Below are 16,214 nucleotides of genomic sequence, written 5' to 3'. Positions count from 1 at the left end.
GCGTCCAAAAGATGCTCAAGAGACGCATCATTAAATAGTTTTTTTGCCTTTTGTTGCCATGTCTTCTTTGCAGCAGTCATGGGCTGGAAGCACGGAGAGGTGTGCACAGGGCTGCACTTTAAATGTGGCGCCCGCTGGCAAGGCCATTGCATAGTGGGAGAATGAGACCCCATCTGCCATAGAAATGACATGTTTCCTAGGAATACATAATTAATGTAGCGGGATTGGGACAATACGGCATGAGAAGCTGCTAATGCAGCCGACGGGTAAAACGTAGTTTTTCCCACCATCTGCCGCACTTAGTGCAAATCTGGGATGATTCCACCCTGTACATAATGTTTCATGAAAATTGCTCCTAAACCATACTTGAGAGATGTACAGCTTTCTAGCACACAGAATCCAGTCACATTTAAAACATAGTACTTAGCCCCAAAAATTACAGGCTGAAATCAGACTTTTAAACAGGCCTGTCGTATTAGCACAGAAACAGAAACAAAAATAGCTGGAAAAACTCAGCATGTCTGACAACATCTGTGGAGAGGAACACAGTTAATGTTTCGAGTCCATATGACTCTTCATCAGAACGAAGGAAATATAGAAAAGAGGTGAAATATAAGTTGGTCGAGGGGGGTGGGACAGGTAGAGCTGGATGGAGGGCCAGTGATAGGTGGAGGCAAAGAAGAGATTGCCAAAGATGTCATAGACAAAAGGACAAAGGGGTGTTGACGGTGGTGATATTATCTAAGGAATGTGCTAATGGTGACACTAAGGGTAGAAAGCAGGACAAGCAAGTGATTGCCCTAGTGGGGGTGAGGTGGGGGGAAGGGATTGAAATGGGCTAAAAGGTGGAGATAAAATGATAGATCAAAATAAATTTAAAAATAGGTGGGAAAAGAAAAATATATTAAAAATTACAAATTATTGGAAAAAGGGAGATCAGAAAGGGTGTGGGGATGGAGGAGAGAGTTCATGATCTGAAATTGTTGAACTCAATGTTAATTCCGAAAGGCTGTAAAGTGGCTAGTCGGAAGATGAGGTGCTGTTCCTCCAGTTTGCGTTAAGCTTCACTGGAACATTGCAGCAGGCAAAAGACGGACATGTGGGCATGAGAGCAGGGTGGTGTGTTGAAATGGCAAGCGACAGGGAGGCCTGGGTCATGGTTGTGGACAGACCGAAGGTGTTCCGCAGAGCAGTCACCCAATCTGCATTTGGTCTTTCCAATGTAGAGGAGACCGCGTTGGGAGAAGCGAATGCAGTAGATTAATTTGAGGGAAGTGCAAGTGAAATGCTGCTTCACTTGAAAGGATTGTTTGGGCCCTTGGACGGTGAGGAAGGGGGAAGTAAAGGGGAAGGTATTGCACCTTCTGCAGTTGCATGGGAAGGTGCTGTGGGAGGGGGTAGAGGTGTAGGGGGTGATGAAGCAGTGGATCAGGGTGTCCCGGAGGGAATGATCCCTATGGAAAGCCGCCGGGGAGGGGGTGAAGGGAAGATGTGTTGGTGGTGGCATTATGCTGGAGTTGACGGAAATGGCAGAGGATGATCCTTTGAACACGAAGGCTGGTGGGATGATAAGTGAGGACAAGGGGGACACTATCATGGTTCTGGGAGGGAGAGCAAGGTGTAAGGGCAGTGGCACGGGAGATGGGCCGGACATGGTTGAGGGCCCTGTCAACCATCATGGGTGGAAAACCCCGATTAAGGAAGAAGACATATCAGAGGAACTGTTTTGGAAAGTGGCAACATCAGAACAGATGTGTTGGGGGCGAAGGAACTGAGAGAATGGGATGGAGTCCTTATAGGAAGCGGGGTGTGAGGAGCTGAAGTCAAGGTAGCTGTGGGAGTCGGTAGGCTTGTAATGGATATTGGTGGACAGTCTATCACCAGAAATTGAGACAGAGAGGTCAATGAAGGGAAGGGAAGTGTCAGTGATGGACCATGTGAAAAAAATAGGGGGTGGAAATGGAAGCAAAATTGATAACTTTTTCCAGGTCCAGACAAGAGCATGAAGCGGCACCAAAGCAGTCATGGATGTACCGGAGAAAGAGTTGTGGGAGGGGGCCTGAGTAGGGCTGGAACAAGGAATGTTCCACATACCCCATAAAGAGACAGGCATAACTGGGGCCCTTGCAGGTACCCATAGGCACACCTTTTATCTGGAGGAAGTGAGACAAGTTTAAGAAGAAATTGTTCAGTGAGAGAACACGTTCAGCCAGACGGAGGAGAGTAGAGGTGGATGGGGATTGTTCGGGCCTCTGTTCGAGGAAGAAGTGGAGAGCCCTCAGACCATCCTGGTGGGGGGTGGAGGTGTAGAGGGATTGGACATCCATGGTAAAGAGGAAGCGGTTGGGGCCAGGGAACTGGAAATTGTTGATATGATGTAGGGCGTCAGAGGAATCGGATATAGATAGGAAGAGACTGGACAAGGGGAGAGAGAATGGAGTCAAGATAGCAAGAAATGAGTTCTGTGGGGCAGGAACAGGCTGACATGATCAGTCTGCCGAGACAGTCCTGATTGTGGATTTTAGGGATGAGGTAGAAGCGGGCCATCCGAAGTTGGGAGACTATGAGGTTGGAGGCTATGGGAAGATCTCCAGAGAAGATGAGGTCAATGACAATCCTGGAAACAATGGCTTGATGTTCAGTGGTGAGGTCATGGTCCAGTGGAAGGTAGGAGGAAGTATCTGTGAGTTGACGCTCAGCCTCTGCGAGGTAGAGGTCAGTGCGCCAGACAACAAGACAACAATTTCCAGTTCTGTCGAAGGGTCATGAGGACTCGAAACGTCAACTCTTTTCTTCTCCGCCGATGCTGCCAGACCTGCTGAGTTTTTCCAGGTAATTCTGTTTTTGTTAACAATTTCCAGTTCCCTGGCCCCAACCGCCTCCTCTTCACCATGGACGTCCAATCCCTCTACACCTTCACCCCCCACCGGGATGTTCTGAGGGCTCTCTGCTTTTCCCTCGAACAGAGGCCCGAACAATCCCCATCCACCACCACTCTCTTCTGTCTGGCTGAACTTGTTCTCTCACTGAACAATTTCTCCTTAAACTCGTCTCACTTTTTCCAAATTAAAGGTGTGGCTATGGGTACCTATGGGCCCCAGTTATGCCTGTCTCCTTATGGAGTATGTGGAACATTCCTTGTTCCAGACCTACTCATGCCCCCTCCCACAACTGTTTCTCCAGTACATCCATGACTGCTTTGGTGCCGCTTCATGCTCTCATCTGGACCTGGAAAAATGAATCAATTTTGCTTCTAATTTCCACCCCTCCATCTTTTCCACATGGTCCATCACTGACACTTCCCTTCCCTTTCTTGACCTCTCTGTCTCAATTTCTGGTGATAGACTGTCTACCAATATTCATTACAAACCTACCGACTCCCACAGCTACCTCGACTACAGCTCCTCACACTCCACTTCCTGTAAGGACTCCATCCCATTCTCTCAGTTCATTCGCCTCCGTCGCATCTGTTCTGATGATGCCACTTTCCAAAACAATTCCTCTGACATGTCTTCCTTCTTCCTTAACTGAGGTTTTCCACCCATGGTTGTTGACAGGGCCCTCAACTGTGTCTGGCCCATCTCCTGCGCATCTGCCGTCACACCTTCCTCTCCCTTCCAGAACCATGATAGTGTCCCCCTTGTCCTCACTTATCACCCCATCAGCCTCGCATTCAAAGGATCATCCTCCGACATTTCTGCCAACTCCAGCATGACGCCACCATCAAACACATCTTCCCTTCACCCCCCGGTGGCTTTCCGCAGGGATCATTTCCTCTGGGACACCCTGGTCCACTCCTCCATCACCCCCTACACCTCTAACCCCTCCCATGGCACCTTCCCATGCTACCGCAGAAGGTGCAATACCTTCCCCTTTACTTCCCCACTCCTCACCGTCCAAGGGCCCAAACAATCCTTTCAAGTGAAGCAGCACTTCACTTGCACTTCCCTCAATTTAGTCTACTTCATTTGCTGCTCCCAATGCGGTCTCGTCTACATTGGAGAGTCTAAACGCAGATTGGGTAACTGCTTTGCGGAACACCTTTGGTCTGACCGCAAGCATAACCCAGGCCTCCCTGTCGCTTGCCATTTCAACACACCACCCTGCTCTCATGCCCACATGTCCGTCCTTGGCCTGCTGCAATGTTCCAGTGAAGCTTAACGCAAACTGGAGCACCTCACTTTCTGACTAAGCACTTTACAGCCTTCCGGAATTAACATTGAGTTCAACAATTTGAGATCATGAACTGTCTCCTCCATCCCCACCCCCTTTCCGATCCCCCCTTTTCCAATAATTTATCATTTTTAATATATTTTTCTTTTCCCACCTATTTTTAAATTTATTTCGATCAATCGTTTTCTCTCCACCTTTTAGCCCATTTCGCTCCCTTCCCCCCACCCCACCCCCGCTAGGGCCACCTGTCACTTGCTTGTCCTGCTTTCTACCCTTAATTTCATCTTTAGTACATTCTTTGGATAATATCACCTCCATCAACAACCCTTTGTCCTTTTGTCTATGACATCCTTGGCAATCTCTTCTTTGCCTCCACCTATCACTGGCCCTCTATCCAGCTCTACCTGTCTCATCCCCCCTCAACCAACTTATATTTCATCTCTTTTCTATATTTCCTTAGTTCTGATGAAGAGTCACATGGACTCGAAACCTTAACTGTGTTCCTCTCCACAGATGTTGTCAGACCTGCTGAGTTTTTCCAGCTCTTTTTGTTTTTGTTTCAGATTTCCAGCATCCACAGTATTTTGCTTTTATTAGCACAGAGTCCACTTAGCGCCTACCTTGTCTATATCACCAGAACAACCACCAAGAGTTTGCTCCCACTAAAATGATATGCAGCTCCCAACTGCTTCAGCTGGAGCTTCCAACACTTACTTAGATCTGACAGCAAAATACTATTAATCGGGTGCAAAGCACAATATCAGGCCAATGTCAGGCCTCCTGGTTGGGGTGCACACTTTACACAAAGCACCCAATTCAGATCCAAAAACAGATCTAAAGAAATGTCAACCACTTTGTGTCCCAAGCAATCACAAGTGGTGGCCATAAATTTATTTTCATTTGTAATGCATAATGGAGCATTTTGTCTTCCTCTTTAGTTTTCCAGTTAACAGGGCTCTTACTAACATTTTTATTTCCCTACAAGCTCAAATACAGCTGAACTTGGCTCATTGGAACATGAAATAGGCACTAGAAGGCTTGCATGTTCGGACCAGGTACAACCTTTCCAGGCCTCTTTTGATCAGAACAATCACCAGGATTAATTTTGTGAGACATTTGCCCTTGTTATAGTTGCCTCATCGGACCTAACACACAATATAAGCGTTAGCATCAAGAACATAGTTAAATAGTTGGCTAGAGAGTGAAGAACCTTACCAGATGTTACTTTTGATTCTCTCCCAAAACAAGGCATGGATACACAGAAGAAAGCTGCTAATGCAGAATGAATTCTTGCATTACAACTACTAATGCCAACTGATACATAGGGCGGAGTCATCCACTCTGATGTTCAAGATCAGTGGTGGGCGTGGAAGTCAGAGTGTTTCTTGCTGGGCAGCGGGATGGCTGAAAATGCACGATCTTGTGTTGTTCAGCTCATTATTTATGCATCCACGAGGACCATGGTGAATCTCGTGGCAGGACGGGAAGGAAGTTGTCCACCCCGCCGTTACCTCATGGGGTTGAATGTCCGGGCAGCACATTTAAAGGGCTCTGGACAGCCATGCGCTCACTGCAGGCCAGGAGCTCTGGAATCTGCATTCTCCAAAATGTCCAAGAGATGAAAGCAACCTGGGGCCTAATGGTTCAGTGATGCCTCCCTGGAGCTTCTCCTCCAGGCTGTCCAGGAAAGGCAGGAGGTCCTGCTTTCCCAGAATGGGAATGAGAGGCCCTCTCATATGACCACAGTGGCCTGAGATGAGGTTGCTGGGGTGGTTTGCACCTGTGGGACCCAGGAAAGAACCAGGCAGCAATGCAGAAAAAGGATGAACGATCTGCCATCTTAATGCCATCAGGCAGTCTTAAGTGTTCGAGTGCACACTTGACCAGCAGGTGGGACATCAGCACTGAACGTGTGCCAACAACGTTAAGCTCTCAATCTCATTTTAGTTGCAGGACAAACAACTTCTAAATTACTTACTGGGGAGGGCTCAGCTGTGGCAATAGGTGTGCATGCTTCTGAACTGCTCATTCACCCAAAGGGACCACAATCAATCCGTCTGTCTTCCTGCAGGACAAGAATGCCCATAAAAAGCGTGAGCATGTTAGGGCCAGAGTCAAATTTTATCTGCTGACCATCTATGAGGAACAGGCCACAGGAGATAGGCAGGGAGGGATGTGACTGCGCCTGTGCAGAAGGCGAGATCAGACTCCCCCAGGAACCCAGAAAACATGCATCCAGTCTGCAGTTCGAATATGCGGGCATTGACTGGGAGTGATCTTTAACATACAAGTCTGCTTAGTCAATCGCTAAATCTTTCTTTTCTCTATTCTAGGTACCAGCAAAGAAGGAAGGAATGCATCAAGCAGGACACACCACAGCCCCAGCCCCAGCACACCTCTGAGGAATTCTCAGTATCTTCAGAGGAAGCACTATCATGGCGTTCACCTGCACCCTCCACCAGTATAGATACACTCCCCTGGGTGGGTCCATGTTCTGAAGTTGTTTCGGGGTTCACAATCTGGTGAGTACATCACTGACATGGATCCACAGCTGATGGAGGCAGTGAAATCTGAAGTCGCTGACTCTTGGAGCACTGCTGGAGACAAGGCCCCTACTAAGCCCAAATCGGATGGTGAGCCTCTGTACTCAGCCCTAAGAGGCTTGTTAGAGGTCCAGAGACAGGCAGGGGAACATCAGGCAGAAATGCCAGAGGCCATGCACAGACTGGACTGAAGGCTGGAGAAGTCTGTCCATATTAGAGTCATAGAGGTCTACAGCACAGGAAAAGGCCCTTTGGCCCATTGAGTCTGCGCCGGTCAAACAAGCACCTAACTATTCTAATCCCATTTTCCAGCACTAGGCCCATAGTCTTGTATGCCATGGCATCCAAATGCTTCTTACAAGTGTGGAAATACTTCTTAAATGTGATAAGAGTTTCTGCCTCTACCACACTTTCAGGCAGTGAGTTCCAGATTCCTACCACCCCCTGGGTGAAAAAATTCTCCCTCACATCCCCTCTAAACCTCCTGCCCCTTACCTTAAATCTACGTCCCCTGGTTATTCATCCCTCCACCAAGGGGAAAAGTTCCTACCTGTCTACTCTATCTATGCCCCTCATAATTTAGTACACCTCAATCATGTCCCCCCTCAATCTCCTTTACTCCAGGGAAAATAACCCCAGTCTATCCGATCTCTCCTCATAACTAAAACTCTCCAGCTCAGGCAACATTCTAGTAAATCTCATCTGCAATCTGTCTAGTGCAATTACATCCTTCCTATAATGCGGATTCCGGAACTGAACGCAATACCCTAGCTGTGGCCTAACCATCGTTTTATACAGTTCCAGCATAACCGCCCTGCTCTAATATTCTGTGCCTTGGCTAATAAAGGCAAGAATCCCATATGCTTTCTTAACCACCTTATCTACCTGTCCCGCTACCTTAAGGGACAGGTGGACCTGCACACCCTCTGATCCTCGGTACTTCCCAAGGTCCTACCATTCATCGTATATTCCCGTGCGTTGTTTGTATAATAATAATTATATTATAGTCCTTCTGTCTGATTTCCATACCTCACACTTATCTGGATTAAATTCCATTTGCCACTGATCAGTCCATGTGACCAGCGCATCTATATCCTCCTGTAATCTAAGGCTATCCTCCTTACTATTTACCACCCCACCAATTTTTGTGTCATCCGCGAACTTACTGATCAACCCTCCTATATTCAAGTCTTAATTGTTTTTATATACCACAAACAGCAAGGGACCCAACACCGATCCTGTGGACATAAGCATCCAGTCACAAAAACACCCCTCTACCATCACCCTCTACTTCCTGCCACTCAGCCAATTCTGGATCCAATTTGCCAAATTGTCTTGGATCCCATGGGCTCTTACCTTTGTTATCAGACTCCCATGTGGGACCTTATCAAATGCCTGCTGAAGTCCAAGTAGACAACGTCAAATGCACTTCCCTCATCTACACACCTGGTCACCTCTTCGAAAAATTCAATCAAATTGGTCAGACATGGCCTCCCTTAACAAAACCATGCTGACTATCCTTGGTTAATCTCTGCCTCTCCAAGTATAGATTAATTCTGCCCCTCAGAGTTGCTTCCAATAGTTTCCCTGCTACTGAGGTTAGACTGACAGGCCTGTAGTTCCCTGGTTTATCTCTCCGTCCCTTCTTGAATAACAGTACCACACTGGTTGTCCTCCAGTCTTCTGGCACCTCTCCTGTGGCCAGAGAGGTATTGACAATTATTGCCAGCGCCCCTGCTATCTCCTCCCTTGCCTCACTCAACAGTCTGGGATACATTTCATCTGGGCCTGGAGATTTATCTACTTTTAAACCTGCCAGAACACATAGAACCTCCTCCCTTTCTATGCTAATTTCTTTAATTATATTATAGTCCTTCTGTCTGATTTCCATACCCATGTTGTCCTTCTCACTTGTGAACACCAACACAAAGTATACATTTAGAACCCTACCTACGTCTTCTGGCTCCACACACAAATTACCACTATGGTCCTTAATGGGCCCTACTCTTTCCCTAGTTATCCTCTTACTCCGAATGTGCTTGTAAAACAACTTTGGATTTTCCTTTATTTTACCTGTGAATGTTTTTTCATGCCCCTTTTTGCTCTCCTAATTTCCATTTTAAGTTACCCCCTACACATTCTATACTCCTCTAGGGCTTCTGCTGCTTTGAGCCCTTGGTATCTGCCATAAGCCTCCCTTTTTCTCTTTACCCAATCCTGTAAATCCCTCGACATCCAGGGTTCACTGGATTTGTTGGTCCCACCCTTTGTATTTCCTGGAATATATTGGCCCTGTACTCTCTCTATTTCCTTATTAAATGTGTCCCACTGCTCTGACGCAGATTTACCTAAAAGTAGCTGTTCCCAGTCTTCTCCAGTCAAATCATGTCTGATCTTATTAAAATCGGCCTTCCCCCAGTTTAGAACTCTAATTTCTGGCCCATCCTTGTCCTTTTCCATAACCACCTTGAATCTAACAGAGTTATGATCACTATCTGCAAAATGCTCCACCACCGATACCTTTACCACTTGCCTGGCTTCATTCTCTAAAATTAAGTCCAGGACCGCCCCCTTTCTTGTAGGACCTTCTACATACTGGCTTAAAAAGCTCTCCTGGATGCATTTTAAGAATTCCGCTCCCTTTAAACCTATCACACTATGACTAACCCAGCTAATACTGAGGAAGTTGAAATCCTCCACTATTACACTTCTCTGAAATTTGCCTACCGATCTGCTCTTCTATTTCTCTCTGATTGTTTGGGGGCCTAAAGTACACTCTCCCAGCAATGTGACTGCTCCTTTTTTGTTTTTCAGTTCTACCCATATGGCTTCATTTGAGGAGCCTTCTAAGATTTCATCCCTCCCTACTGCTGTAATTGATTCCTTGATCAATATTGCAATACCTGCGCCTCTTTTACCTCCTTCCCTGTCTCGTCTGAAGACCCTATATCTTGGAATATTGAGCTGCCAATCCTGCCCCTCTCTCAACCATGTCTTTGTGACAGTAATGACATCATATTTACGTGTTAATTTGTGCCCTCAACTCATCTGCCTTATTCGTCAGACTCCTTGCATTAACATAAATACCATCTAACCTTGCCAAACTCCCTTGTGCCTTAACTGGCCTATAATTTCTATGCCTTCTAGACTCACTTGCTCTCTCTTCTAATTTTGGCTGTGCATCTCCCCCTGCTGAGCCTCCTCTCAGGATCCCATCCCCCTGCCAAGTTAGTTTAAACCCTCCTCTACAGCACTTGCAAACCTCCCCGCAAGGATGTTGGTCCAGGTTCAGGTGCAACTGTTCCACCTTGCACAGGTCCCATCACCCCCAGAAATAGTCGCTATGTCCAAGAAATCTAAAGCCCTCCCTCCTGCACCATCTCTCCAGCTATGCATTCATCTGGACTAACCTCCTATTTCTATACTCAAGACCGCATGGCACCGGAAGTAATCCAGAGATTACTACCTTTGAGGTCCTGTTTATTAATCTGTTTCCTAGCTCTCTGAATTCTGCTTGCAGGACCTCATCCCTCTTTCTACCTAAATCATTGGTACCAATATGTACAACGATCTCTATCTGTTTGCCCTCCCACTTTAGCATGTCCTGCAGCCGTTCAGTGACATCCTTGACCCTGGCACCAGGGAGGCAACATACCATCCTGGAGTCATGTCCATGGCCACAGAAACACCTGTCTTTTCCCCTTACTATCAAGTTTCCTACAACTATTGCTCTTCCCCTCTTTTTCTTCCACACCTCCCCCCCACCCCAAGCAGCTGAGCCACTCTCAGTGCCATTAGCATGGCTGCACTCGCCAGAGGAGCCGCCACTCTCACCGTTTTCCAACACAGAGAAACAGTTGTTGAGCGAGATGAACCCTGGGGATTTTCTGACTACCTGTCTGACACCTTTGTTCTGACTGATGGTCATCCATTCCCTCTCGGTCTACACTTCCATAAGCTGTGGGGTGACCATGTCTAAACACGTGTTATCCATGAAACCCTCAGCCTCGCGGATGCACCTCAGTGCCCCTAGCTGCCACTCAAACTCTGAAACTCGGAGCTCAAGTAGCTGCAGCTGGTGGCATTTCCTGCACATGTGGTCGGTCAGAGCGCAAGGAGTATCTAGGACTTCTCACATGTTGCAGGTGGTACGTAACACAGGACTGAGCTGCCATGCCATGCCTCCAGTTGAAAAAAAACCCTTGCTTTGAGTTAAATACTGTAAAAAAGCATTAAATTATTTATGTACTTTAAATAAAATCTAGAACCTTTACCATTCCTTAGCTTAATCTATTCTAAACTGGAGAAAAAAAACTGGAGAAAAACACTTACCCGCTACTCACCAATCCTCACCTTTGTGCTGATGTCACTTTTTGAAGCTTCCCTGCACTCGCACTGGTTCTGACCTCTCTGCTGCTCTCTTGTCCTGTCTTGTGATGTCACTCTTGTTATTTTCAACAAGAACTGACTGCAGGACAATCTTCCCAGACACAAGGGTCTGTCTGTTCTGCTATGCGACCATTTGCCACCTTGGAGACCCAGGCCCAGCAGAACACACAGATTCTATCAGATGTATGCTTGGACCTGCACACCATCACTCTAACCATGGGTGCAGTGCAGAAATAGCTAAGCAAGAGCGGGGCAGGGCACCTTGACCTCTCTCTCCAGATACCCCTTCTCCTCAAGGAGTCAGGGAGGTGCCATTGGGCTTCCACATGAAGAAGGAGTGCCAGTCAGACAACCTGGGGGCATCATCCCAGGACACTCCAAGGCTGCCCTGCCTCTCCACCTCCCCTCTGCCAGTGACCCCATCGCCTCCAGCGGGTCAGGCGAAGGAGGGTGCACCTACACCTGAGCAGGAGACCCTTAACAGGCCGGGGCCCTAAAGGCCTCAGACCACTAGAGGGTGTCTGCCAAAGTCAACACAGTCAACAGGGCATAGCAGTCAGCAGGCTGCCTCCACCTCAGCTGTGGATGTTGGGGCTACCCCCAGACGTAGCAGTAGAGTAAGAAAATTAAGAAGTATTAAAAGCACACAGGTCCCACTGGTGTACACTCATTGTTGTATATAATCTGGACACTTGTAAATATACGTTGAATTAACTGTTTGCAAGTCTCAGGATTTCATCCTGTTAACAGTTGCTTCAATCTCCATGGTCAGTTAAGGCTCTAGAATCAGAGCCTGATCATTGGTTCAGTCCTCCCACATTATCATCAGAGTGATTTGTGTATAATCCTAAACAAAACAAAAACAGAATTACCTGGAAAAACTCAGCAGGTCTGGCAGCATCGGCGGAGAAGAAAAGAGTTGACGTTTCGAGTCCTCATGACCCTTCGACTGTCGAAAGGTCATGAGGACTCGAAACATCAACTCTTTTCTTCTCCGCCGATGCTGCCAGACCTGCTGAGTTTTTCCAGGTAATTCTGTTTTTGTTTTGTTTTGGATTTCCAGCATCCACAGTTTTTTTGTTTTTATCTCTGTGTATAATCCTACATGTGCAAGATTAAGCATTGACCATCAGTTGTTAGCGTGCTGTCCTGCCACTCCTCATGTCAGCCATTTCTTGCAGTTCACCTTACTGTGGCCTCAGGAAATGTGTTCATCACCTGCTGCTGCTGTTGCTCTAACATTAGTTGTGGGTCGATTGCACGATTACTCGTGGGCACTTAAATCAACTACGTGAGTGCCAAGGTTCATTATGAATGCAGTTTCAGTGGTGAGACATTGTAGCTGGACACTGTCTTTGTAACAATTGAAATCCAGGGGCTACCCTAACCATGTGGAGGAAGATGTGGTGGGCACGTTCAGTCATGAATATCCTTTCTTGGTGATTTGTCAATTTCAGCAACCGAGCAGCTGAATGAAGCAAGTAAGGAGGCAATTGGCACATTAGCCTTGACTGCACAAGGGATTTGAGTGTAGGAGGTGTTAAGAGGTGTTTGTGAGTCTGGCTGAAGTCTTTGTCAGAGCTCACATGGAGAGTTGTTTGTCCACTAGCCTCCTTATCAAATGTGTCACTAGATCTCAGATAAAGGCTTAGCACTCAAATTGATTTGGAACTCATTGAATGACAGGTCTTGTAGTGAACTAGGAGAGAGGGTGTAGAATGGGCCTGTATGCTGGGCAGTCTCAAGGACTGTGATGCTATCAATGTGATGCATTGCCAGCTCGATCAGGCCTTTGCAGGATCCATGCAGGAAAGATTTGCACCTTGGCTGATATGTCCACAATTACAGTTCATGGTCTTGCACTAATGCTAAGGTCATCTAGGAAAGAGACTTTTCAGGGTCTCAGTGATTGCAGGGTACCGAGTGTTGCATCTTCGGCAACCCATAGCCCAGCTGGGGCAATCTCAGTGAGGATACTACAAAGAAACCTCAAAATTTCTCGGCATGACAAAGGCGTCAAGGGATATGGTATATGATGTGTGAATGGCGATCGAGAAGCAGGCGCATGATCATGCATCACCAATCTGCATTGAGGAGTGATCTTGTGTTACGAGCGTACAAACATATAAGCAAGGAGCAGGAGTAGGCCATTCAGCTCCCCAAGCCTGCTTTGCCTTTTAATAAGATCATGGATAATCTGACAGTAACCTGGAATCTGCATCCCATCTACTCCTGATAACCTATCACCCCCTTGCTTACCAAGAATCTATCCACCTCTGCCTTAAAAATACTCAAAAACTCTGCTTCCACCACCTTTTCAGGAAGAGAGTTCCAAAGACTCAGGCCCTCTGAGAGAAAAAATTTCACCTCATCTCCATTTTGAATGGGTGACCCCTTTTTTTAAACAGTGACCCCTAGTTCTAGTTTCTACCACAAAAGGAAACATCCTCTCCAATTCCACCCTGTCAAGTCCCCCCAGCATCTTAAACGTCTCAATCAAGCCACTCCTTACTCTTCTAAACTTCAGCAAATACAAGTCTAGCCTGCCCAACCTTTCCTCATAAGACTACCTGCCCATTCCAAGTATTAGTCTGGTAAACATACTGTGAACTGCTTCCAACTCATTTACATCCTTCCTTAATAAGGTAACCAATACTGTACACAGTACTCCAGATGTGGTCTCACTAGTGCTCTGTATAACTGAAGCATATCCTCCTTACCTTTGTATTCAATTGCCCCCGCAATAAATGATAACATTCTATCAGCTTTCCTAATTACTTGCTGTACCTGCATACTAACCTTTTGAGATTCATGCACTAAGACACCCAAATCCCTCTGCATCTCAGAGCTCTGCAATCTCTCAACATTTAGATAATATGTCTCTCTTTTATTCTTCCTGACAAAATGGACAATTTCACATTTTCCCACATTACACTCCATTTGCTAGATCTTTGCCCATTTACTTAACCTATCTCTATCTTTTTGTAGCTCCCTTCTGTCCTCTTCACAACTTACTTTTCTGCCTATTTTTGTGTCATCAGCAAATTTGGCAACCATCCCATCCATCCCTTCACCCAAATCATTTATATAAAATGTAAAAAGTTGAGGTCCCAACACTGATCCCTGCAGCACACCACTCGTTACATATTGCCAATCTGAAAAAGACCCATTTATGCATACACTCTGCTCCCTGTTAGCCAGCCAATCTTCTATCTATGCCAATGTGTTACCCCCTATGCCAGGAGCTTTTATTTTCTGCAATAACCTTTGATGTGACACTTTGTCAAATGCCTTCTGGAAATCTAAGTATAGTACATCTACCAGTTCCCCTGTATCCACAGCACATTCTCAATCCATTCACCAGTGAGAACAATTTTTGCCTATCTACTCTGTCCAAACCCCTCATGATTTTGAAAAATCTTTATCAAATCTCCTCTCAACTTCTCTTCTCCAAGGAAAACAATCCCAACTTCTCCAATCTGTCTACATAGCTGAAGTTCCTCATCTCGAGAACCAATCTTATGAATTTTTTTGTCTGCATTCACTACCACTACAACTTCAGGGGGCATACTCAGTGTACATGCAGTCACCTGTGACATTAATGCCAGAAACGCCCCAGGTAGCTGCCTGCGTCAAAGAACACTGAAATTGAACTACAAGTATGCAGAAAGCGCAGTTTGTTTAAAACTTAGGTACACATTTAAGATACAAGTTTATTGAAGTGTTCAGATCTTGTGCATAGCAGCAAGCAGGGCAGTGATTGAAGTGGCGACACATCATTAACTAAGCTTTCTGGGCGAGCGGTAATTGCACTTCTCTCTGTTTCTATGTGCAATTGTTGTAATTGAGATTCTGAGACACAAACCAAATTCCCCTGAAGAACCTTCCAGGTTAATGTCTTCTAAATTTAAAAGAGCTTTATCTGAGTATCCATGGTTTATATTTTTGGTTTTAAACCAGTACATTGGATATCTAATTAGCACTGCACCTATTATTTAATACAAACACATGCTGCAAAGTTCTTATTGCTGATTGTCATCTGTGAATTTTCAATGTTGTAATAAAGAACCAGTACAAAAAATTTATGAACAAGCAATGCTTGTTTATAAGTAATGACTATTACTTTTCGCTTTTGTGCGTTCTTTAATTAAATAAACAACAATATTTCCAAAAACGAATAAGGTTTGTCAATCAAATTTGTTTCAAGTATCTGACTATGTGTCATATACTCTTCCATAAACTAGTCCCTGGTGGCATGTCTTTTCCTATCCTTAGAATACCAGTAAGGAGCACAAATCATCTTTGCCAACTTGTCAATGACTGCCAGTCATTGATTCTTGTCTTGTTTACTATAATGAGGTTAGTAATAAATGCATTTGACCATTCGCTACTGACATTTGCATAGATGAATGATTTGTCCAGCCATTTTTTTCTCCAGTGAGTTGGGCCTTTTGTCAACACAAAGAGAATTCAGTCTCCCTGGAATCCACAGCAGGCAAGTGTTCATTAGAAACCATCCTTTGCCAGCAATGATTCAAATAATTACTACTGAATTACTAAACTGTCTCTGAAAACATTTTATTTGATGGTCCAACACATCAAGGTTCTGAATTGCTGACATTCAAAAATGAAAAAGCATTATTGTTAGGAAACAATTGCTGTACTGTAAAAGGGTTGCCATTGTTTTAGCTTAAACAGCCTTCGGTCAGCTGTTATCTGTAGCCACCACACTGCCAGTTGTATCTTAAGAAACTAGAGGGTAAATACCAAGAAGGACTGTGGTCATGTACAATTCTTTGAATGCTTTATAACTTCAAATAACTGAATAAGTTTTTTTTATACTTGTTTAAAAGAAAACAAAGCAGCTCATTGATGAATGAACAGTTAGATTCCTGCCGACCTTTGAATTTGGCTTTTGTTAAATTGTTCATTTATAAAACCCTTTAGCTAATCCAGAGTAAGTTAAAATGTAAAACATTCCTCACCTTTTAAAAATAGTTCTATTGAACACCAAAAACTGTATATTGCTTTATTTAATGAGTAGTACTGATTATTGCAGGATGATCATTCAATTGAAAAAATCTACTCTACAGGTGTCTACAGCTGTAC

Source organism: Carcharodon carcharias, chromosome 5 (assembly GCF_017639515.1).
Source record: "Carcharodon carcharias isolate sCarCar2 chromosome 5, sCarCar2.pri, whole genome shotgun sequence".
NCBI classification, from domain to species: Eukaryota; Metazoa; Chordata; class Chondrichthyes; order Lamniformes; family Lamnidae; genus Carcharodon; species Carcharodon carcharias.
The sequence above is the reverse complement of the archived record's forward strand: the minus strand, read 5'-3'. Positions refer to the sequence as shown.